The 24,209-nt window shown below is 44.4% G+C and overlaps 1 protein-coding gene across 8 annotated transcripts in view; it reads right to left on the bottom strand.

Annotated features, from left to right (window-relative positions):
- The window catches only part of GPR19 (G protein-coupled receptor 19), a 29,908-nt gene extending 7,130 nt beyond the window's left edge, over positions 1 to 22,778 (bottom strand). Inside the window, exons 1-3 of one of the 8 annotated variants that reach the window (XM_037514320.2) lie at positions 22,643 to 22,778; positions 21,821 to 21,872; positions 11,444 to 11,599 (exon numbers count right to left, since the gene is read on the bottom strand). The gene's annotated coding sequence lies outside the window, so the exon portion shown is untranslated. The other 7 variants (XM_037514323.2, XM_037514324.2, XM_037514321.2 and 4 more) reach the window with 7 other exon arrangements.
- Between the last annotated feature and the right edge of the window lie 1,431 nt (positions 22,779 to 24,209).

Genomic DNA, 24,209 nt, shown 5'->3' with positions numbered 1-24,209 from the left:
TCAAATGGCCAAACATTTAACCAGCATGTACCGCCAGTAAAGCTGAGCTGACAGGGCAACGGATCCTGAACTGAACTGACAAATTCGAAAGAGGCCACACAGGCTCTTCAGAAGCTTCCTAAGTCACTATGTTGCTTTCTGGCCCTGAGCTGTGGCTCCCTTTTGAACATTGAGTAGGGTGTTTTTATAGAACCCCCTAAGGCTCAGATAGCTTCCAGCATGCCTGTGTATGTGTTGGGTGGGGGGCAGGGAAACCAGAGAGGGCTACACATGTTGCCATCATATCTCTGCAGAGAGGATGCCAGCGCCATCCAGGCTGTCCAGTTAAATGTGAATTTCAGATAAACAGCATTTATTTAGCATAAGTGTATCCCATGTAATATCCCATACAATATTCAACTGGTGTCTTGTATTTTTATTAGCTGAGTCTGACCAGCCTACACCCAGAATACAATCTTCTGCTAAAACAGAAGAACAGGAATATTGCAGAGTGGCTTTGATGTCAGACAGCTGAAAAGTGACTCCTACTTCTGTCTCTCCCTAGCTGGTTGTGGGGTCTAGGACAAGTTCTCTAACCCTCTTGAGCACCAGTTTTCTATCTGCAAAAGGATCGTAATTAATTCCTACCTCATTTGATTATATATGTATAAAGATCATATATGCACAAGAGCTAAAAAAGATAAATCTTCCTAGTGTGAAGAAAGTACACAATAAGTGTTGTTATCCTCGAGTAGATCTATAAAGCATCTACTTCAGTGCCTGGCATGTAGCATGTGCTTCAAAAATTAACACTCTTGGGCCTCTCTGGAGGCACAAGGGGTTAAGCATCAGCACTACGAAGCTATCTGCAAGCATGAGTTCGATCCCTGGCCAGGGAGCTACCCACATGGCACAGCAGACCTCTCCTGTCTCACCCGCTGCTCCCCTCAACAGTGTATTTCAGTCAATTCGCCTGTTCTGCTCCCAACTCTGGCTCTGAAGAATCCTCTCACCCCCCGCACCTCTGGCCTGTATCCCAGCTCTTGTACGCACAAATAAATAAATCTTTAAAATAAAAATATAAAATAAATCTTTTTTAAAAAATAACATTCTTACTACTGTTAAGCCATAAAAGTTTTAAGTCATGTGATAAGCAAATTTTAGTAACCATATCTTATCACATATTACACAATACTAACCTTACTCACATAATTTAGCTTTGTTAAGTGTGAACAGCTTTTGTGTAGGGGCCTGGGTAATCAGATTAGTCAGATAAAACATTTTTCTATGCCCTAAATTAAAACATGTAATATAACTGGATTGACTATCTTTCTCAAAAGCATACAGAATTCATTCTGCTTAAATTATTTCCATTGGATAATTCTGAATAATTGCGAAAAAGCCTCACAGTGAAAACACAGCTCCCCCCACATCACCACCAATATCTGAGACTCATGGTGTCACAGGCTTATGTCTGGAATTTTCTCTAAATGCCCTTTTCTCTCTCCTTCTCATACATAAAAATATCCTTCTTCTTACTCAAGAGGCTATTAAAGGCAAGATAATCACTTCCTACCATCCCTTGCAGCCAAAGGTGGTCACATCAACCTCCCCTGCTTCTGGCAGGGGTTTGGGAGGCACTTGCGAAAATGTTTTTTTTTTTTTTTAAGATTTATTTATTTATGCATACAAGAACTGGGGTACAGGTTAGAGGTGTGGTAGGTAAGAGGATTCACGAGAGACACAGTGGAGAACAGAACAGGCAGATCGATTGAAATACACTGCTGAGGGCCTCCCCTGGTGACGCAGGCGGTTGAGAGCAGTGCTGTGAAGCTGTCTGCAGCCTTTGCAACGTGTGTTCGATCCCGGCCAGCCGGCAAGAATCCCACATGGCATGGCAGATCTCTCCTGTCATGCCTACTGCTCCCCTCAGCAGTGTATTTCAGTCAGTCTGTCTGTTCTGTTCCCCACTCTGTCTCTGGTGAATGATCACTCTCCCGTGCATCTGGCCTGTACCCCGGTTCTTGTATGCATGAATAAATCTTTTTTTTAAAAAAAGAAATATACTGCTGAGAGGAGCAGCTGATGAGACAGGAGAGGTCTGCTGTGCCATGTGGGTAGCTCCCTATTCAGGGATCGAACTCCTGCTGTAGTGGCTGTGGATAGCCTCATAGGTTGCGTCTTAACCCCTTGTTCCCCCAGGGAGGCCCGAGAAAATGTTTCTTGATAAAGGTAGAAGCATGTGAGGAGTGCTCTATGTGCCTCTTGCTCCCTCCCCTTTCACTTCATATAAATCCATTTGATGACGTCTGTGCACTTGCAGTATCTTAAGAGGCCAAGCAGACCCACAAATACCCCTGTGTCTTGACATTGTGGTGCTGCTAGCACACCGGCCTCCAGATTTCTTAAGAAAGAAGCAGTACATTCCTTTATGGCTTTAGCCATTTTGACTTGCTGTTACTTGGCCCTGAAACACCCTGACAGGCATCAGCTTACTTCAGATGGAGTGGTCAGAGAAGGCTTCTCTGAGGAAGGGACACTGGAGCTCAAAACCCAATTACTAGAAACCAGTTGTGGGAAAATCAAAGTAGCACTTCAGATAGGAGGCACAAGTACAAAGATCCTGGGGGAGGAATGAGTTTGTAAAGTGGCTGGAGCCCATGAATGAGGAAGAAAATGGCTCCAAATACCAGAAAGGTAGGAAGGGTCAGATCGCACCTGGCACCATAGGGCATGGATGTTCTTTTCATTCTTTTCCATTACCGGTTTCAAGCAAAGGAATGACACAAGTATGACCTGATTTGTGCTTTAAAGTACAAATTCAGGGCCTCCCTGTTGGCACAAGGGGTTAAGCAACACACTATGAAGAAACCAGCAGCCTCTGCAGCATGAGTTTGATCCCCGGCCAGGCAGGGAGCAACACACATGGCGCAGCAGACCTCTCCTGTCTCACCCGCTGCTCCCCTCAGCAGTGTATTTCAGTCAGTTAAAAATAAATAAAAATTAAAGAAATAAAGTACAACTTCAGTGGCTGTGCGGATGGCTGAGACTACCAACAGGGTAGACCAGTCAGGTCAGCACAATAACGAGGAAAGTGATGGTGGTACTTTAGACCAGGGTGGTAGCAGCGTAGGTAGAAAAAAAAGGAGATGGATATTGAAATATTTTAGAAACACAGCCAACAAGATTTGCTGATGTGACGTAAGGGACAGGGATGACTCCTAGGTTTGAGGTCTCAGATGGGGGCGGGGGAAGAAAAAGTCTGGGGAGCTGGAAATCAATGAGTAAGTTCAGTTCCAATTAGTTATCTGTGTAGAGATATCAGGTACAGCTGAATACATAAGTTGGAAGAAACGCCTGTTCAGATCCTTCAACCATTTTCATGAACTCACTCATCACTCCATAAATATATTTTAAGATCGTACTATATGCTAATTGTGGAGAGGTTGGAGATAAGAGTAAAAAGTAAGCTCAGATGAAGACAGTAAGTTGGACTAAGTTCCATGACAAAGAGCAGCTGTTAGAGGAGAGCATGACAGGAAGACCCTCTCTTGGGCAATGGAAGCAGAAGCAGAGCCAGATCAGGGTCACCTACTGCAAACTCTCTAAACCTCATGGGGCAGTCAGATGGCATGACAAGGGAATCCGGTTGCCAAGTTGCCTTGGGTCCCCAGCCACCTTCCAGACTGTGAAGGATGTTTCAGGTTCCTGAGATCTTAGGACAGTTCCTGTGATAGGCCTCTGTCCTGAAAATAACACAGAAGTCTTTGGAGTCAAGTCACCCTATTGTATGAAGGTCAGGGGAGAGAGACAAAGGGGCAAGTGGGGCCTGGAGGGACAAAGTGCCTATGGGAGGGCCTCCATGGTGGCACAAGGGGTTAAGCACAGCACTGTGAAGCTATCCGCAGCCTCTGCAGCATGAATCAATCCCCGGCTGACCAGGGAGCAACCCACATGGCACAGCAGACCTCTCCTGTCACACCCGCTGCTCCCCTCAGCAGTGTATTTCAGTCAGTCTTCCTGTTCTGTTCTCCCCACTCAGTCTCTGGTGACTCCTCTCACCCCTGCCCCCGCTTCTTTGGCCTATACCCCAGTTCTTGTATGCATAAATAAATAAATCTTTAAAAAAAAGTGCCTATGGGAACCAATCCTCTTTCACTCTTGCGTCAAGATTGGCTTCCCTACTCTCCCACCCCACGCCACACTGCATCCCACCTGTTTCTCTAAGAGGAGGCAGAAAGAAGGGAAGGAATCTGACTCACTCACCAACTATCCTGCTCCTCAGGCAGTGGCCACCCGTCACTGCACTTGGAGACCCCACCGCTCAGTAGGGGCGGGAGGTCCCCATAACATCAATAAGCACTGTGCTCCTGGCTGGGAGTTTTTCTATCCCTTTCTGAGAAGAACCCATTCCCCAAGTGCATCCTGGCCTTACAGGAGAGCTGTATCAGGGCCTGAGACAGACCTGCTTCTGTGGCTCTTATTTTCTAGAAGCTGAGTTCTTGGAGGGGATCCTTAGAGGGGGAGTACATGTGGTGGTGTCCCAGGAGCCATACAACAGGCAGGCTTAATGGCCATGAGGGACTATTCTGGGGTGATGATGTTTGAAACTGGATTATGGTGATAGTTGTAAACTGTAAACTGTAAACTTAACAAAAATCACTAAATTGTACACTTAAATTGAGTGAATGTTATGGTAAGTAAATAATATCTTGAAAGAGACATCTTTTTTAAAAGGGTAGGCCTGGGATCCCTGCTTACTCCCTCACTCTGCCCCAGGTAGGTGACAGGTACAGCTAGGGAGGTAACTCAAGGTATGGAGTTCTCCAGGTGGGGAAGAGTCCACTGTGCCAGAGGTGGTCCCAAAGTAGCAGGCCCACCATGCTCAAGGATCCACGTCAGCTCAGACCCATCTGTGATTCAGTTACAATGGCCCACACACCGGTCTCTGTGTCCATGGTTCTAGAACTAAAACAAGAAGATTATTTTGGATTACCCAGGTGGGCCCAATCTAATGCATCCTTAAAACTGCCAACTTTCTCTGGTTGGTGGCAGAGAAAAGAGGCAGAAGTCAGACAGAGATTCATGAATGAGAAGTGGCATGCTCTTGCTGGCTCTGAGATGCAGGGGGTAGGGGTGGGGGGCTCATAGTCACCAAGGAAACATGACCTCAGCTACAGGCACTGGAGTCTGCCAACCACCTGAATGAGCCTGGGAGGGGGGCTGTCTCTGAAGCGTCCAAAGAGGAAGACAGTCCTGCCAACACCTTGCTTTTAGCCTGGAGAGGCTCTAAGCAGAGAAACCAGAGCTGTGGCAAAATAAATGGCTGTCATCTTAAACCACTGCTTTTGTGTCTGTGCATTACAAAAGCAATAGAAAAATTCAACATAGCATTTCTGATCTAATTGAGTGTGAAGACTAACATGGATGCCAGCCATTCTATCACTTTCCACTACCCCAATGCTAGAATATTGGAAACACTAAAAAACTTAGAGTATAGTGCTTCCCACCTTCCCCTGCATGTTGGACAGGAGACTTGGCATCCTGGGCTCTAATTCTGACATAAGCATGGAACAGCAAGTCAAGAGACTAGGTCTTATTTTTCAATTAGCACAAGGATGTTAAGTAAATCAATCTCCCCGAATCTCCGTCTCCTTGTAGACAGTATCAAAAAGTTGGTTTGGATGACTTCTGAGGTCATTTTAGCTCTATGAACTAAAACGTATAAGAGGGCCTTTTAATCTGGATGAGCAACACACGTTTATTTAACTTTAACCCTGAGAGCATTTGGAGGGAAGGGGAGAAGAGGTGTGCAGGGCTGGTGGGTCTGCACAATGAGCCCTTCACCCCAGATCAATAGGAGGGTCTCCAAAGGACCCTCAAAAGGACCCTTTTACCTACAGGTCAGCCAAGCCCTCCTCAACTATCCTGGATTTATCAACAATCCCTTACTGAAGCTTTCTTTCCAAGAAGTGATCAGAGAGGACCAGCCACCTCTGTTGCTTTGCTTTCCATTCTAATGCCTCAGAAGGGAGAGACAGCCTCTGGCAGCCCTCCTGCAACTCCTCTACAACTGCCATGCCTCTCCTCCCTGGATGGTATCTTTAGAATTCTGAAGAAGACAACTTGGCCAGAGAATTTGCACCTCACCAAACTCAATTTAATTTATTCCAACAAACACTGCTTGAACAGCTGCTGTGGGTTCAGCGCTGTGCGCTCAGTGAAGTGAAGCAGAAGCAAGAGGTGGTTTTGGAGGTAAATGTTCAGTTTCACTTCCAACTCTGATTTTAGTATCAACATCTCTAGTAGTGAGACTTACACAGGAAAGAGATGAAGAGGTAAAGACCAATCTCATTACCCTCAAAGCAAAGAACTATATAGTAGATACGATTTACCGCAATTTAAAAGAAAGTGAAGGATTCGTTAAGAATCAAGTATAAGCGTTGGATAGGAAGTTACTAAGAGCTTGTTTTCTAGAAACATTTATCTTCTGTTTCACATTGAATTTGCATCAACATTGGGTCAATTTTGATCTGCACCGCTGTCCACAACAGGGATTTCCAAGAAAGCAATCTTCAAGTCATAAAGTAGAAGTTAAATATGAATTTGCATTCATATGTATTTGTCGCGGACAAAAATTATGCAACTATATGTAACCAGAAATTACTGAATATATGGTTGAACATGTATCTGCATATCTTTCACGTGCTTAATATACATATTAGTGTCATACACAGTGTTGTAAACAAATGCTACCTCAATTAAAAAAATACAATTTTTAAAAGAAATGTTAAAAAGAATAATTACAGAAATATCCTTAAATGTATTCTAATTAACTTTTAAAAATAAGTCACTGGCAAACTTCGATACTTTATTTATTAGCAAGCAATTATTTGCAACAGACATTCTTATTTGGATACAAATACATTTTGACACTTGGAAAGAGATGAAGTGTAGCTGAACTGCTATACTCATACCTGAAATCTGAGTTCTTAAAGGCTGGGTGTGCCTGGGCCAGAGATGAGGGGGCAGGTGATGAGAGAACCATAGCTATTCTTCCCACTGGGTGACTGCAGATTTCTACCAGCCAGTTGCACTAGTCCACTAAGGAGCATTGCTTTGGAAGTAACTAATCTCCTATGACCCAGAAAGCCTTTGACATTCCAGGAAGGTCTATAGTATGCACACAAATCTCACCATGTGTTTCTGTCTTTAGATGGAGCAGAAAGTAACACTGCATTTTCAATAAAAAAAAGGCCCGTGGACTTAGGGTTGAGAACACTTCCTCAGAGGGAGTCTGCCCTCTCAGAGGGCGACTGGCAATGTCTGGAGTCATTCCTGGTCATGGGGCAGGAGGCGGGGAGGGGCTGTTATTGACATCTGGTGGTTGAGGCCAGGGATGCTGCTAATGGATCTACAATCGACAGGCTTCCCCAACAAGGAATTATCTTCTGCAAAATGCCAGTGGTGCTGAGGTTGAGAATCCTTGCTCTACAGCTAATTCACCTAGGTTTCAAGTCACTTATTACCTGTGGAGACTTAGGTAAGTTTCTTAACATCTTTGTGCTTATTGAGTGCCTTCACCAGTAAAATTAGGATAATGACAGTATTCCACCTTACTGGTTTGTTGTGAGAACAAATGACACAAGAAAGGAGCTAAGCACACTGTCTAAAACAAAGCAAATGTTCAATATTTACTTTCATTATCATTATATGCAATGAAAAGACTAAGAAATGTACCAAAACTTTAACAGAGGCTCTTTTGAGGTAGTGAGAGAGCTGATTTTTATTTTCATTATACTTCCCTATATTTTGCAAATTTTCAAGAACTGTATTAATCTAATGTCAAAAAAACAGACAGCTGTTTTTTTCATTTTTTTAAAGAATGCAGAGGGAAGAATTTTGAAGTGCACAGAATTAAAAAGCCTTGGATTCAGGTCCTGGTTCTATTGGAATGTATGACTTAGAGCAGGGAAGTTAAAGTTTCTGAACTTCAGTTTCCTAATCAGCAACTTGAGCTAATAATACACATTAAAGCGTGCCCATGAAGATAAGACATGACAGACACCCAGTGCCTAGGAGAGCATGCTGAACAAAAGTCTCCAGGAAATGACTGCTTTCAAAGTCTAGCCATGGGAAAATGACTGGACAAACCAGTCCCTAGATTCAAGCCTTTGGCTTTTTAAACTATCGTCTTGAACAGGCCACCTCCCATCTCATCCCATCTTTTGCCTGGGCTCCCAGAGGAGAGACTGTCTCCATGCTCCTGGCCTCAGTTTCTCCCCTCCCACATGGACCTGGGTAAGGGGTGACGGTCACTCTCAGGCAGGGCCTGACACATCTGGCTGGGTTCACTGGCAGAAGGCAGGACCCACAGTTGCTTTCTCATATCCTCCACCCACACTCTTTGTCCCTCTCCTTTCCTCTTTCATTCCCAGTCTCCAAATTCAAAGAACGCTTGACAAGGCCTCTGACCAAGGGGAACCTCTCCACTTGCTCTCTGTTCTAGCTTTTTCAGTTCAGGTTGAGTCGGTTGCCCCCTTCGAGAGTGAGAGATGAGTAGGAGGCCCCATTAGGCCTCCAGATTGAAGGCTCTTAGGTGCACTGGCCCTGCTTATTATCCGAGAAGCCTGCCTGTGCGGTGGGCATGCAGCCCTCATCCTGTGCCTCCAGGGGGCTGATGCTGTTATATAACTCGCTCAGCAGGTAACACTGTAGGTAAATAGGAAGAGAGGGTAGGCTCCAAGCACCACACCTTCCCCACAAGCCCCAATGTTTCTCTCCTTAATGATTTGTTTCGGTGGAGAAAATAATAGTCCAGGTTATATCTGGGTATGTTATCAGGAGGGATGGGTACTTTAAGCCTAGTTAGCCTGCTAACTTAATTCAAATCCCCAGCAGGCTTCCAAGATGCCCTGAGATAATCTCTCGCACTAAGGTCCTAACTGTCATGGTTTGGGAAAGTCTGGCTCCAATCTATGCTGACATGGAAGATCTCAGAGTTCTCCGAGGGGATGTCCCATGGTCCCAGGAGCTTGACACCTTATTCTGGGAACCAAAATTCACAGCTGATGAGCAGTGGACTGCCTGGGGCAGGAAGTGACCTTCTCTAGATATCCACTCTCAACCCTAGGGGAACTGTTTCCATATCGAGAGACAGGGCCAGGCAAAACATCTGAGGGAAATAAGACTATTAGCCATAAACAAAAATATCAGAACTTCTTTCTAAATAGAAATCACAGTATCCAGGGAATTGGTAAATCGCAGGCAAGAATTTATGGATACTTTTTGAGCTCGAGCTTGCTACTGCTCCAAGGTCAGCCTGACTAGCAAATATAAACTTCAGGAATCATTTCAACTCCAAATATTTACCTCTTCACTACAAAAACATGCAAAATAGGCAAAGGCCCCCAAGATGGCTCTAGCAGGATACTGTCAGAGACTGGACACTTCCCGTTCTCTATTCACAAATGTACACTGAGAACTTACCCTAAACCAGGCCTGGTGCTGAGTGCTTGAAATCCAAAGATGGAAGGATATTGGTCCCTTTTCTCAAGATGCCCCTTTATCTGAATAGTCTGAATAGTGTACAATATTATAAAAGTTGGAAAGCGTTACCTGTCCCAGGGAAATGTAGATTTCAGCGACCAGAGGATTAAGCTAAAGGATTAAAGCTTACTACTAAGAGAACACAACTGCTCTTCAAAGCACTCTTCAGTGAAACCCTGAAGGGAGACACTTTATTCAGTCAAGAATTTCACCAATTTTGGATTCCTGTCTCTTTTCTCCCCTTCTATATCTTTGTAATATCTCTTAGTTTTCCTACAGCATATAAAAATGAAGTCAATCTTCTTTTATTGTCAAGAGCCAGAAGGGAAACTATCCAGACCAAAAGGAAAGCCTTATAGTTCAGAAATTTCCAGAAGTTAAAAAACACCAAACTTCCTCTCTTTCCCTCAAAAACCTAAAATAATTTGTAGAGAGCTCTATTCCCTCACTTTAAAACATGATACTATTGTTTTCAAACAATAAAACTAGTACGTCTGATATCATAATCTATGTTCATAATTTTAGAAGTTTTTCATCTATCCTATTTTATTTTGAAGACCAAGTAAGTGCTTCTAAGACAATATGGTCAGGCTGGTCTAGTTACTAGGTTCTAAGGATGGAAGAATGTTTCTTGGTCTGGTCCAAAAAAAAAAAAAAATCCACCATGATGTAATTCTAGATTTCTTTTTTTTCCTTTAGACATCATTTGGTCACCATAGAAACACAGTGTTTTACTACCAGGTGTCTATACAGTGCAAAGGGAAGAGAGGAACTGGCAATTACTTTTTGGGTTATTTGGGGGTATACAATGTGACTACTGGGATAATTCAAGATTAAAGAAAGATTTTATGGGGATCTGCTTTACTTGGGCAAGCTGAACAAAATTTGCAGCCAGCTCAACTGTTGACATCATTTGAAATAACACGAGCAGAGAAACAGTGTTATTCAGTGGTTAAGATCATGGACTCTGGAGTCAAGTTTCTTAGGTCCAAATATGTTTCTAATATTTGCTGGCTGTGTGACCTTGGGAAAGTTCCCTAACTTCACTGTGCCTTAGTTTTTTCATCTCTAAAATGTGGGTAATAATACCACCTCCCCGAGAGGGTTAACATAAGGATCAAATGACTGATTTTCTTTGTGCTTAGAATGATGCCTTGCACATCGCAAGAACTTGAAATATATTTGTTAAATAAAGATAAAATAAAATTTCATTTTGTTAGCCTCCTTTTTGTATTTGATAGAAAAAGATCAAAGACAATGAGATTTAAGTGCCCAGTAGATTGTTTCAGCCTGTAACTTAGTAGATTCCTTTGAAAACTTCCTGGGGGGGGGGTGTCTTCTTGGTAGCTATGTCATACAATTTGGAATTTGGTGATGGTCTGCTGTCTTAAATCAGAGCTAGAAGCAATCACAAGCTCTCCTGGTGCCGGAAAGATCAGAAGGAAGATGCTGGCATAACACAAAGAAACAGCAAGCCTGCCTACTCAGGCTCCTAAGCCACTGCCAATAACCTCTGGGAACATGGGCACAGAACAAGCAGCTAAAATGGGATGAATGAGGATTTAACTGCTTTGACAATAAAATCTACTTGGTTTCAGCAATATTATTTTTTTCCTTTTTCCAGGAATCAGTGGACAAAAATATATATCCCTTTCATCACTAAGTGCTTTGTTTTATTAACTACCACTCTATACAATTTTCATCTCATTTTTTCCCAACATGTACTTACTTTGGTGAATTATTCATTTTTCAGAACTACCTAAACATCTTTTCTGGACCTGAAATGAATCTAAACCCCCTGACCAGCCTCTAAGTCAGGACAAAAAAATCTCCAAATTGCCTGGGAAAAAAAGGAAGGTATTATGTCCTCTGAGCCAAATTCCAGCCCCAGTACGGAGGGATCTCTAGCACATACCTTCATCAGGATTTGATTTCAGAGACGGTCTCCTTGGATCTTCTTGGTCAGGAATAGCCCTTGCACGAGAGTTTGGAGAATGCCATAAGCCACCAGGAGAGCTAGGGAACACATTCATAGCTGTCATCTGCCTTCCTCTCGCTCATAGCCTTCTTCCTGGTAAGGAAGACAAGATGACGCGGAGCAGAGTTGACTGTTAAACCATCTTCCCGCCCCCAGCCCCACTCACTTGGCGCCCCTCCCCGAGCTCCTTTCCAAGGCTCTGGAATGTGTCACATGGGAAATGGATCATGTGGCTCTAGGGAGAATGTGGCCCTCTTCTCTCCCTTCCCCCACTTTTTCTTTCAGGACCAAGGCAGCAGAAATCTCCAACCTGATTGGCTCTGACTGAAAATCTCCATATGAAAAGGGGAAGATCCAACCGTCCAAACCTCCAGCCTTCTCCACTTCCCTTTTCATCTGAACACTTTATCCTGAGTTGTCTGCTCGAGAGGGAAATGATGCTTTCTCCCCACTGCATCTCTTTCTTTCTTGTCATCAGTACCCTAACATGGCAAGGTACTCCCTCACCTTCGTCCGCAGCCCCCTTGGCACATCTGGGACAATATAGTGTTCAGCACCACGGACAGCATTACACCCCCTTCAAGGCTCATTAAATTCATTTGTCTATTTCACTCTCAGGTAAATTAAAATATTTAAAAATATTTACCTGAGGTTTTGTGTCTAGTATAAATTGAACTATATATTTAGGGTTCCCACTTGCCCTACTATCAACTCACATTTACTTTATAAATACAAGTAAGTATCATTAAACATAAAAAAGGCCATCCCATGCCTACCTCACTGCCTAATTCACCACCCACCAGCTTTCATCCTCTTTCCCCTTTAAAATTTTTTTTGAGGGGAGGAGGGTGGCGGTATTCGCATCACATTAGTTTACTAGATACCCATATGCCTATGTTCCTGGACAAAAACAGAAACATTAGGATTTCTCCAGCCCCACCCCTAGGCCTCAGGCAGGATGGAATGAGAGAGGCAGGGAAGGAGCCTGGCAGAAGCTGTTTTGTGTGGGTCTGTCTTGCTTTGCTGACGTCCCGGTTGCCATGGTGCTAGGTAACTGCTGAAGGGGATGATTTCTTTCAGAACTGGTCACCATGGGACCCTGCTGACTAAAGAAAGGATGAGGGAAAAGGACTGAATGGCTAGGAGGGCTTTCAATTAGCATTTTCAGAGACAAAATTACCCAGTGGGCCCTTTCCTCACCGAATTGTTTGTCGACCCTAAACCTTGAAAGGATTCTAGGATTAGTATGGATGCTGCAACGGTAACCCCCTGCATCCTCCAACCCCTAAACCTTGAAAGGATTCTAGGATTAGTAAAGACGCTGCAACGACAGTAACCCCCTGCATCCTCCAACGTACCTTTCCTTAAAATCCTATTTAGATGCAACTGGATGAAAATGCCACAGAATGAGGGTAGCAGGTCACCACAAAACGGGGGAGGCCACAAGAAACTGTCTCCTCAGGTTGGAGCTTCTGACTTTGATGAAACCAGTCCCCCAAGTCCTAACCTAAATGGGAGACACTTTCCTACCACACCTGGCTGCTGACATTCAGAACAATGAGCCACTGCTTTAACATTTCATGGGAGAAATATGAATGTTTTCAAATGTGAGTTATTAAAATTTGATTAATCGAATCAAGTCCTTGGATAGCATTTGGACTCACCCAAACCAGGAATCTAAACTAGCTATACATTCGTCTCATATTACTGGCATATAACTGATTATGTCTAACTCGAAATCCTAACACAGCAATTCTGGATATTGCTTTCAGGGAGGAGGTATGCTGACTTGTAATATGTAGAAATGTAAACTCTGTAAGAAAAGAGGTAGCTCTGGGGGTTCTGGGGGTAGGGGCAGAGTATAATTTCAACATTGAAGCTTCTTTGTAGCTCAACAGCCACAGCTATAGACATATTTACTTCTATTTTATTTTATTTTTTTTATAGAGGCATGTTTTATTTATTGTTTGTTTGTTTTGTTTATACAAGCACTGGGTACAGTCAGAAGCGCGGGAGGGTGAGAGAATTCACCAGAGCCAGAGCGGGGAGCAGAGCAGGCAGAAGGACCGAAGTACACTGCTGAGGGGAGCAGCGGGCGGCAGGAGAGGTCTGCGCGCCATGTGGGACCCTCCTCCGGTGGCTGGGGAGCAGCTGGGGATCGACCGGGGATCGAACCGGCGCCGCAGAGGCCACGGGCAGCTTCGCAACCCAATGCTCAACAGCTGTGCCACTGGGGAGGCCCTTTACTTCTATTTTAGAGGAGGAATCAGTTTCATTTTAGTTTTTCTATATGAGACTCCCCAAGAAATTCATCTGTGAATTCTAATTCTTGCTGCTTTTGGGAAATTTACTTATCAGAAAAGTTGGCCATGTGTTTGAAGAAATTCTTAGTGCTCTAGCAGGCTGGTAACTTAGTCCATAATAATAATACAAAGTCTCTTCTCTTATTAGTCAATAACAAGAACAGAAGCAGTTAACAGTTAGCATGTGCCAGTTATTTAGTACATAGTATCATTAAATCCCCTTATCAAGTCATGAAACAGGTACTGTTACTAACATTCCTGTTTTACAGGTGAGAAAACTCAGGCTTAGAAAGGATAATCCATGTGCCCAAAGTCACACAGCTAGTTAGTGTGGCAGCTAGAATTAGAACTATGTAATCCAAAGCTGGCGTATTGTACCCTGTTATTCTGTGTCATGAATAATGGACGAGACGAAAATAACTTGCCAGTTAACGTGATATGATTCAGTACTATGGTCCTTTCACAGGAGAAATCACAAAAATTGTTTTAAATTATTTGAAAAAAGACCTGATTATTCATCCCCTTTAGGATAACTGCATGTATATACATCATGGCTTAAAGATAAAATAATAATTTTACAAGGATTCAAAAGTTAGACTATTATTTTTTAAGACTTATTTTATTTATTTATGCGTACAAGAACTGAGGTACAGGCCAGAGGTGCAGGAGGGTGAGAGGATTCACCAGAGACAAAGTGGGGAGCAGAACAAGTAGATTTACTGAAATACACTGCTGAGGGGAGCAGCGGGCGAGACAGGAGAGGTCTGCTATGCCATGTGGGTCAGCTCCCTGGCCGGGGATCAACCTCAGTGGCAGCTGAGATCTTCATAGTGCTGAGACTTAACCCTTTGTGCTACCAGGGAGGCCCAAGTCAGACTATTATTAAGGATGGCTATAAACCCTGCAATGGAGTGTACTGATTTTGTTTTAAAATATTAAATTTGTAATCATCAAATTTATTCTTAGCCATTTAGACAGAGATAAAGAGACCATTATCTTCAATCCAAAATAATAAAACCTGACAATACTTGTGTAGATGGGGTAATATTCTGAAAAAAATTAATGTGACCTTTTTTTCTCCTTGGCCTGGAGAATCAATTTGCCTAGGAGAAAGGGAATGTGACTCTGCTTCACATTTACCAAAGGAATGAAAAGAAAGAAAAAATTAATATTCAGCTTCTGAAGCCCAAAATAGGAGAGTGCAGAAAGACACTGGCTTGAAACCCAGGCTATGTCTTAAAAGCCGTTATCAGTTGGCATTATTTTTGCCTTTTCCTGTCAACACATGGAAGACTTGGCACAGAGCACTCAGTACTGTGGAGCAGACCTTAGGTCTGGGGCAGGCAAAAACGTTCCAGGGGGCCCACAGCCTGCAGACAGGTTGGTGGAAACTAATTTCTGGATCTTCATCCAAAGTATGCTTTCTGAAACCAGTCTTTCTGAAAACTGGTCATGCTGGTTCTTGATTCCTGCCAAGAACAAAGCTGTACCTGGGCTTGGCTTCTTTCAAGGCCAAAGCCAGATATGAGCATATTCATTTCTACTGTGGCTATAGCAAATTTCCACAAAAGCAATGGCTTAACACAGTATAAATGCATTATTTTACAATTCTGTAGATCAGAGAGCCAACATAGGCTTTACTGGGCTATTATGTTGTTGGCAGGGCTGCATTTTCAGAAGCTAGAGGGGAGAATCTATTTCCTTGCTTTTTTTCAGCACCCATACAGTCCTTGGTTCCCATGCAGCCCACTTACCCTATCCTTTAAAGCAACCACTATGTAACTCCCTGTCCGTTCTTCCCTGGTCACAGCTCCCTCTGATTTTTTTTTTTTTTTTTTTTTAAGATTTATTTATTTATTTATTTATTTATTTATTTATACAAGCACTGGGTACAGTCAGAAGCACGGGAGGGTGAGAGAATTCACCAGAGCCAGAGCGGGGAGCAGAGCAGACAGAGGGACTGAAGCACACTGCTGAGGGGAGCAGCGGGCGGCAGGAGAGGTCTGCGCGCCATGTGGGACCCTCCTCCGGTGGCCGGGGAGCAGCCGGGGATCGAACCAGCGCTGCAGAGGCTGCGGGCAGCTTCGCAACCCAGCGCTCAACCGCTGCGCCACCGGGGAGGCCCCTGATTTTTTTTTTTTAAAGATTTATTTACTTTTATACAAGAACCAGGGTACAGGCCAGATGCGCAGGAGGGTAAGAGGATTCACGGGAGACAGAGCGGGGAACAGAACAGGCAGACTGACGAAATACACTGCTGAGGGGAGCAGCGGGCGAGACAGGAGAGGTCTGCCGCACCATGTGGGACTCTCACCGGCAGGCCAGGATCGAACCAGCGTTGCAGAGGCAGAGGCTGTGGACAGCTTCATAGTGCAACACTCAACCACCTGCACCACCAGGGAGGCCTTGTTTGTTTTTTTTTATTTATTTATGCATATAAGAACTTGGATACAGGCCAAAGGTACAGGGGGTGAGAGGTTCCACCATAGACAGAGCGGGGAGCAGAACAGGCAGACTGACTGAAATACACTGCTGAGGGGGGCAGCAGGCAAGGCAGGAGAGGTCTGCTGCACCATGTGGGTAGCTCCCTGGCTGCTGCTGCGGATAACTTCACAGTGCTATGCTTAACCCCTTGCCCCACCAGGGAGGCCCCAACACCCTCTGATTTTAACCTGAGACTTAGAAAGTTCTCTTAAGGACCCATTCAGATAGATAATCCAGGGTAATATCCCCTCTGAAGGCCAAATTGAATGATACTGTATTCACAGACTCCAGGGATTAAGTCGTGGACACCTTTGGGGGACCCTTGTTCTGCCTACCACAAGGAGTCACCCACATGTCGAGAGGGGTGCTCCAAGAAGAGATCTCTGCCTGACTCCCCTTTAAGGACCGTTGCCCAGGTCTCTCCTACCTCATTCCCTGCACTGTGCCTCATTTTCAGGTCAATGGCAAGTGCCCCAGCACATGAATACTGAATGAACAGTGGGCTTGCCACAGCTAGAGCAGGTAATCCCACAGCAGGCGACCAAAGGCAGCTGGATCAGCAGGGGTCTGGGGACCAGGCCAGTACTCCCTGGGAGATTTGAATGGGTGAATGGGCCATGAATGTACCAGCTGCAGGCTTCAGCAGGGCAGGCAGGAGTCAGGCTCCTGAGGGGCATCACACTGGAAACCCACAAATACAGACTCAAGGTCCAGAAACTATTTAAAGGAACTATTGAAGAAATGAAATTGAACTCTATTTGAAACTGGATGACTATTTCCATAGGTTGGCTGGCTTGTTTCCTGTAACCTAACAGGTTGGGATGATTTTTAAATATGTTCACAAATTCTTTGTTTTGCTCTCCTTCAAATGGTGACATCTATTGCTCCACCCCTTGAAAGTAGGTCAGACAGTAACTTGGCTAATGAATAGAAAATGGCAAAACTGACTCTGTAACTTCGTGGGCTAGATCACAATAAAGATAACGTCTACCTAGCTCTCTCCCTCGGAGATGACTCATTCTTGGGGGAGCCAACCACACTCAAGCCACCTTGCGAAGGGGCCAATGGGTGGTAAACAGGCCCCTCATCAACCAGCATGGTAGCAGATCCTCCCCTCTCATTGCAAGACTGCCGTCCTGGGCAACATCTGGCCAACATGAGCCCAAGTCAAAACTGCCCAGCCCAGTTTCTCCCAGATTCCTGACTCTAAGAAACTCTGAGGTCAGGTTTATAATTCTTTAAGTTATTAAGTTTGGGGGTGTTCTGTTATGCAGCAATAGCGAATTAATCCACAGGTGAAAACTTTAAATAATAGAAGCCAACTCTTTCCTGGCATGTCTGAGCTGTAGTGAATTAAATTACTGCCTCTGCTACATGTGAGTGTGATCCTGATGCGGAAGGTATGTGGTTTCATTAGGCCAAAAACAGTAAGAAAGGGGGCATGTAACAGCGGCGCCCGGGGGGGAACACAGAGTGACTTAGGTAGAAGCGGTTTATTATAAAGACTCAGAACTGCAGGGAACTCAGAACAGGAAATGGTGGCTAGACCTGAGATGGGACTGAAATAGAGGACCTGCTGTCAAGAGTCCAGACAGCCACTTCAGCTCTTTCTCTCTGAGGCTGAGTCTCTGATGCTGTCTCTTCATTAGCTGCATTTATCTGCTTCTCTGTAGAAGTTAGCTTGTTCTGCTTTACACTATGTGACTGGCCCCCAAGGGCTGCCCCCAGAAGGTAGTCTATCCTCTGAAGTTTATACGACCTTATAAATTCAACCCTCCTATGCAAATGACCCAGTCTTATTAAAAATAGAACTGCCACATAATCCAACAAACCCACTTTGGGGTACACAGCCAAAGGTACTGAAATCACCATCTCAAAAACATATCTGAACTGCCATGTTCACTGCAGTATCATTCACGTAGCCAAGAAATGGAAACAATCTAAGTGTCTATTTATAGATAAATGGATAAAGAAAATGGAATTTAGCCACAGCGGGAATATTATTCAGCCCTTAGAAGGAAATCCCATCATTTGCAACAACATGGATGAAATTAAATGAAAAAAGCCAGCCATAGAAAAATATATGATCTCATATGTGGTATCTAAGTCAAATTCATAGTAACAGCGAGTTGTGTGATGGTTATCAGGGGCAGAATAGGCAGGAGAAATGGGGAGCTATCAGTCAAAGAGTACAAATTCTCAGTTATAAAATGAGTAAATTCTGGAGACTACACTACAGCATGGTGCTATTAACACTGTATTGCAGGGCCTCCCCTGGTGGCACAGGCAGCTGAGCACATGGCTGTGAAGCTGTCCACTGCCTCTACAGTGCGGGTTCTATCCCAGCCAGCCAGCAAGAATCCCACATGGCACAGCAGACCTCTCCTGTCTCGCCCGCTGATCCCCTCAGAAGTGTACTTCAGTTAATCTGCCTGTTCTGTTCCCTGCTCTGTCTCTGGTGAATCCTCTCACCCTGCCATGCATCTGGCCTGTACCCCAGTTCTTGTATGCATGAATAAATCTTTAAAAAAAAAACAACACTGTATTGTATATTAGAAATTTACTAAGAGGGATTTGAAGTGTTCTATACACACACACACACACACACAGGTAACAATGTGAGATACATATGTTAATTAGTTTGGTACATTTCACAATGTGTGTGTGTGTGTGTGTGTGTGTGTGTGTATCTCAAAAGATCACATTGTGTATATACATATATTTTTTCTTTTATTGAGGTAACATTGGTCTACAACATTGCATATAATTGAGAAGTATAGGGTCACCCCATTTAGGTATATGTCACCACACCACAACACACCCACCACCAAGGCACCCATAGTCCTCCACCAGAGTCCAATTTACTCTCCATCCCTCTCCACCCACTCAGGTAGTCTTAGCTCTATAGTCAGATTTCTAGGATTTGTTACTGGTTTGGTTTTATCTAGCCCTTTGTTTTGTTTTTCTATAGTCCACATATAAATGACACCATCCGATATTTATCTTTCTTCTTCTGACTAATTTTACTTAGCATCATCCCCTCAGTTTCATCCATGTTGTTGCAAAAGTCAAGAGTTCATCTTTTTATGGCTGAGTAGTATCCATTACATGTATGTAGCACATTTTCCTAATCCATTCACCTGTTTTTGGGCACTTAGGTTGTTTCCATAGCTTGCCTATTATAAATAGTGCCACAATCACATTGTATATCTTAAATATATATAATTTTTGACAATAATTTCAACAAAACTGAGGTAGGCAGATACAACAGTGTCTCAATGATGTGATCTAAATATTTGAGAGGCAGAGTCTGACTCAGCTTAAGTTCTGCTGCGGGCACCGGATGGAGAAGATTCCCATATAAGTCTAGAAGCACGTTAACAAACTTGCAAATTTTACAAATGGGCAGGGCAAGGGGGAGGAAATGACTGACATCTTTGTGCATGTGGCTGTATATTTAAAATTTCACTAACTCTTCTCATTACTAACCACTGCAGTCTCTGAATCCCTTGTCTCCTTACCTTGTGAAGAGCGTTTCAATAAAACGGACTCCTTGAAAGACCGGTTACCCAGAACTGCTAGCTTTGGGTCTTGGTCTTCAGTGACTAAAGTAGGACAATAGTTTCAACTTGTGGACCACAGCTGTCCTACTAGAAAGTACCTTGTCTCCAAGACGTTCAAATTCCCGTTTAGGACATGCCATTATTCCAAGTGACTCATTCCCTGAAAGGCTACACAAACAAGCTTGAACCTCCCCTTCCTCACCTGTTAATAACAACAAAACCACCTCTACAGTCAAAGTGGCCCCATCACTGCCATCGCCCTGCTGATGACCCAAGGTTCACTATGTGGTAAAGCAATAAAAACACCATCATCTGTGTTACGGGTACTCAAAGGACCAGCTTGGGGGCTCAAAGCACTCCCTTCCTACAGCAATGCTTGCATATTCCTGAGGCATATTAATAATTTCAACCTGGACCGTTCCCAAATCAGGAGACTTATCACATTCTCACCACAGTGGCCTCTCTCCTGATTATAGCTCATGAGACTCTATTCCTTACTCATCTCCAGTTCTAGCCTTTATTCCTCCAGAAATTTTTCAAACATATAGCTATTGAGGTCAGTGATCTTACCCCACAGGCCTAATTTCTTTTCTCCTTCCAGAAGGAACTCTCAAGGCAGTTGTTCTCATTCTTAGCGGCAAAATGAAGAACTTAAAAAAATTCTGATGTTAAGGTCCCACTTGTAGAGATTCTGATTTAATTGGTCTAGGGTGGAGCTTGGGCTTTAGGAATTTTTTTAAAAGAATTATTCCTTTATTGTAAGATTTTTATTTATTTTGAGTAGAAGAACTGGGATGTAGGCCAGAGGTACAGGGATGAGAGCATTCACCAGAGACAGAGTGGGGAGCAGAACAGGTGGATTTACTGAATATACTGCTAAGAGAAGCAGCAGGCGAGACAGGAGAGGTTTGCTGCGCCATACATGGGTTAGCTCCCTGGCTGGGGATAGAACTCAGGCCATCGCAGTGGCCCTTCACGATAGCACTGAGACTTAGCCCTTAGGCCACCAGGAAGGCCCAGCTTTAGGATTTTTTAAAGCTCCCCAGGTGATTCTAAGGTACATGCAGTCCAGAACCTATCTTAAGGCTACAGACAGCTGGACCTATGCTCCAAAAAGCCTCCACAATTTGATGGGTAGAGGGCACGCATAAATGTGCCAGGTGGCTCAAGGAAGAAACTCATCTGTTGGTTATATTTTATATGTCAAGTTCTATGCTAGTACCTCACTTATATTTTACAACCATGCTGTGAGGTAATCACTGTTGTCCTTATTTTACAAATAGGGAAAGTGAAGCACAGAAAGGCCAGAAAAAGTGACTGTCAGACCCAAGAATCAAACCCCAGGTTTGATTCCCAATTTCACCCACAGATTTTCCCTGCAACATTTTCCCATGCATGCCACACTTACAACCCTGCTATAGGCTATACTTGAGGTTGCTCAAATGAAGAGCTCCAGGGACAACTTCTTGAAAGGGGTCTACAACTCTGGATCTTCACTGAAGTACTTCCACTCTCTATATTAATACCTGGATCCTTCTCCACCGCTGCTAGCTTCAATGCTATCCTCTCCTATGCTTACTTTTTCTTACAGATGAACACTATTGCTCAGCTCTGCTGGTGTAGTAACACTAGGTTCTCCAGCAGCATTCCTCTCCTGTACTGCAGACAATACACAAAGAATCAAACTACACTGGCTAAATTGCATAAGATTGCTGCCAATATCAAGATGGACATTGCTGCCAATATCAAGATGGATATAACACCCAGTGAACAATACAGAAGACACTTTTTTGTAATGCACCATTGGTCTTTTGTAATGCACCAGTGGTACATCTAAATAAACTCAGCTACATTCATCATTTTATTTCATGAAATGCACCTTTCATTGTGGCAGAGGAATGGCCTTGGTGGGAGCTAGGAGGAAGCAGGGAAAGCCTTAGGACACTTGAGGTGTGAGGTGGTACCTTGAAGGTGTTGCAGGACAAAATCCAATGCTTGTGCAGGGGTCCATGCATCCTGAGAGAGAAAGAAGTCAATTAGTTCTCTCAAGAGATTTCCCATAATCTTATTTTAATTGTTCTTGCTAATCCCAAGCTCTGTCCATGCGCAGGGCAATGGCTTTTAGAATGTTCTTGGTTGTACTACACATCAGAGACTAACTGGGTGGCATTTCTGCTTTTTTGTTTACAAACACGCATAGGCTCACACTGTTTTATGCAAAACTTCCTGGGCCTCCCTGGTGATGCAAGGGGTTAAGTCTCAGCACTATGAAGCTTTCAGCTGCCACTGCAGCACAAGTTCGATCCCGGCCAGGGAGCTACCCACATAGTGCCGCAGACCTCTCCTGTCTCACGGCTGCTCCCTTCAGCGGTGTATTTCAGTCAGTTCATCTGTTCTGCTCCCCACTGTCTCTGGTGAGTCCTCTCAATCCCTGCACCTGTGGCCTACACCCCAGCTGTTGCATGCACGAATAGATAAAATAAATCTTAAAAAAAAAGAAAAGAAAAACTTCCTTTATTGTCAAGGGATGTCTTTCCCGTCCACCTTCCTGGTGTGTAGTGTGGCTCCTGCCTTCACTGACCTCTCGAGTTGCCCACCTTCTCCTTCCCATTGCGTTACCCTAGGTCACACTCACAGGAACAGCGATTTCTTGGTCTCCAGAAAACAAAATTAAAACTCATCGCCCTTATCGAAAAACCTTAATGGGCTCTCCCACCCCTTCGCTATTTGACTCGCTGAAACCGCCTCCTCTCACACAGTTTACAGAAAAGAAGGGACGACCATACAGGCGCGTGGATTTGGGACGGTAACATCTCGAAGAACGCAGCGTCGTGCGTTTGCATCCATCCGACCAAGCCAAACGCGACGGACCAGGAGCCGGAAGAAAGTTTTGAAATTTTCGCGCTGAAAGGATTGGGCATACGCATGCGCACTCGCCCGCTGCAGGGTTCCGCTTTTCTTGCAGGCAGATCTCGCGTTGTTTGGGGAAAGCCCGGGAGCTGACTGTGGTTCCTGCGCCTCTGGGCGACCCTCCCACCTCAGCCCCGCCCCGCCCCTCCCCGCCCCGCCCCTGCAGCCCGTGGGCCGCGGAGCTGCCGTCACGTAGAAGGTCTAGACTAGGCGGCCGGGCTGGCGTGTAGGTGCATCAAAAACAAAAGCCACAATATGTAAAAATGTTTTAAAAGCAGCTAGGGGCCTATGTTTTGTTTGGGTTTTCCACTTTTCTCCACACGAAGAGCCCCCTTGGCGACCCCCGAGCCCGTTGACGCCCGAGCTCCCCTCCCCCCCCGGGGCCACCGCGCCTGCGCGGGCGTGTGTTTACAAACTCGGGCGGCCGCCGCCTCCCGCTCGCCGAAGGCCTTTTGCTGCCACAAGGGGTCATTTGTGACTTGGGCCCGCGTTCGGAACGCGGATTGGCGGTCAAAAAGGGGCGGTTTCGATTATGTTTAAAGTCAGTAGAACGGGGCGTTCCTGGTGGCGCCAGGGAGCTGAGGGCTACCCACATGGCGTGGCAGACCTCTCCTGTCACGCTCCGCTGCTTCCCTCAGCAGTGTATTTAAGTCAGTCTGCCTGTTCTGTTCCACATGCTGTCTCTGGTGGATCCTCTCACCCTCCCCCCCACCCCCTGCATCTCTGGCCTGTGCCCCAGCTCTTGTATGCATCAATAAATAAATCTGTTTTTAAAAAAGTATATGAAAAAATAAACTCAGTAAAATCCCAAAGGACCTTGAAAACTCGGAACACTTAGAAATCATGGCCCAATCAGTCTTTGGGGGAAATTTTTATAAAGAACGGAAGCAAGACGCTAGCAGCACTGTACCCATGACTAGTAAGTGCTAACCAGCTAAGTGAGCCCCAAAAAATCAGTAGGATTTCGGTACCTCTTCAAAATACGGACTTTTAGGGTGAAAATACAAATCAGCCTAAACTGAAGGCCGTTTTGCCCAAGCAAACCTCTAGCAGTGCTTGATTAAGGCTGATTCTTGGAGCAATATCAGAAAAGGCGCCATGCAAATTTTGAAACTAAAAAGAGAGGGCTCTAGAAGCAATGGCCAAAAAAAGCACAAACCAACAAGCAAATTTTTTTAATGGTTTGACATTTCCTTCAAAGTCAGTTTCAGATGACTTAGAAGGCAGTGATGCTTAACTTTTAAAGTGAGCAGCTCTGGTGCAACTTTGTGGTATGGATGTGATTGGGTCTGTTTGAAAACAGGCAGGTATCTTTATGGAAGGATTTCTTTTTTTTCTTTTAAATAATAAATTTTATTTTTATATTCCCCATACATTTGCAACCCCCCCCATTCTGTCCCCAATCCCTCCCCTCCTGCCCCCCACTCCCCAAAAACTGTCTCT

Source organism: Talpa occidentalis, unplaced genomic scaffold, assembly GCF_014898055.3.
Source record: "Talpa occidentalis isolate TD23 unplaced genomic scaffold, MPIMG_talOcc4v2.1 talOcc4.16, whole genome shotgun sequence".
Taxonomy (NCBI): domain Eukaryota; kingdom Metazoa; phylum Chordata; class Mammalia; order Eulipotyphla; family Talpidae; genus Talpa; species Talpa occidentalis.
The sequence above is the reverse complement of the archived record's forward strand: the minus strand, read 5'-3'. Positions and strand labels throughout refer to the sequence as shown.